Source organism: Orycteropus afer, unplaced genomic scaffold (assembly GCF_000298275.1).
Source record: "Orycteropus afer afer isolate SDZICR_OR568_19922 unplaced genomic scaffold, OryAfe1.0 scaffold00002, whole genome shotgun sequence".
Classification (NCBI taxonomy): Eukaryota; Metazoa; Chordata; class Mammalia; order Tubulidentata; family Orycteropodidae; genus Orycteropus; species Orycteropus afer.
This window is the reverse complement of record NW_006921589.1, coordinates 4,703,164-4,704,541: the sequence shown is the minus strand read 5'-3', so window position 1 is coordinate 4,704,541 and position 1,378 is coordinate 4,703,164.

The window sequence follows — 1,378 nt, the reverse complement described above, 5'->3', positions numbered from 1 at the left end:
AGTGTCCTAGCCACTATACTACCAGAGCTCATGCAAACAGTTTAAATAGGGAGATTAAAGAGCAAATGACGTGATATAGAAACACAGCAACAACTTGCAACTAGGGAAAAATTTTCTTAATGTGTGGTTGTATTTTCAACACAATTAGATGCTTATTTGTGTACTATTCTTAGTTAATATATTTTAACACAAAAAGCATTAGATGCTCTTTAAAACTGCTTTTGTCCAGTCTGTTTTGGAAACTCCAGAGCTAAAAAATAATATGGTTTCTTCCTACCCTCTTCCCAATATATTGCTAAATGGTTCAAATTTGTATAACTATAATCTGCTTAATATTCAACAGTTGAAATTTTCTAAAAAAAAAGAAAATTTCTAAAATTCTATATGAAAGTATATTCCCAGACACCAGCCACAAATTTAACTACTTTGTAACATGAATAGGGCTTAAAATTTTTTTTATCATAATTAAATATGAAGATTTGAAATTAATGCTGTTACAATGTACATTTCTTAATTATCCACTTTCACAAGCTATGGACAAAATATGACAGAAAAATCTTTAAATCATCAATTACAACTGTGCCACTAACTTCCAGGTTTTATGAAGACAAACAGTTTTTCTGACAGGGAGAAATAAAACTATAGCAGCCACGTACTCAAATGAATGAAAGATGGTATAGATTTAGAACATCAAAAGAGCTAAAGATTTCAAGGACAAAGCAGGCTGTATGAGGGACACGGGACATGGACGCAGAGCCTAGTCCTTGCCTTCCAGAGCAGAAGTGCATTCACACCACAGAAGCATGTGCCAAGTCTCCTGACATAAAGTAAAGGCTATGGTGGTCTAGAAAGTGGTTTAAATAAACTTGCAATTGTTTGAAAATAATTTCCCCTTTCCTGAGTTAAGGAGGTATCTTGAATTCAACAAATTTTGTGTCTTTTGATATAATAATCTTTATCACCTATCAAAATATGTGGTTGTTCACCATTATGTGGTCAAAACTTAATACCACGTTTATTTAATAAGGGGATGATACCTCAAATTCTGAAATATTAAAATCATCTGATTGTTTCATGACTTAATAATTAGTTGGTTTAATTTTCATGGTAAAGTCTATGAGTTATTGGCTATTTCCAAATGTTTTAGGAAGTGATAATTTCTATTATGAGGGCAGATTTAAGTAAAAGTTCCTTAAGAATGCCGTGGCTTTACCTAAGGTTCATGTGGGATACCGTCAAAAGGAATAACTTACGTGTCATTGGAATTCCAGAATAGGAAGAGAAAAACAAAACCACTGAGAAAATTGTCCAAGATTTGCTGGAGGAGAACTTCCCTGAAATGATGAAAGATGAGAATGTATCCATCCAGGAAGTCTAA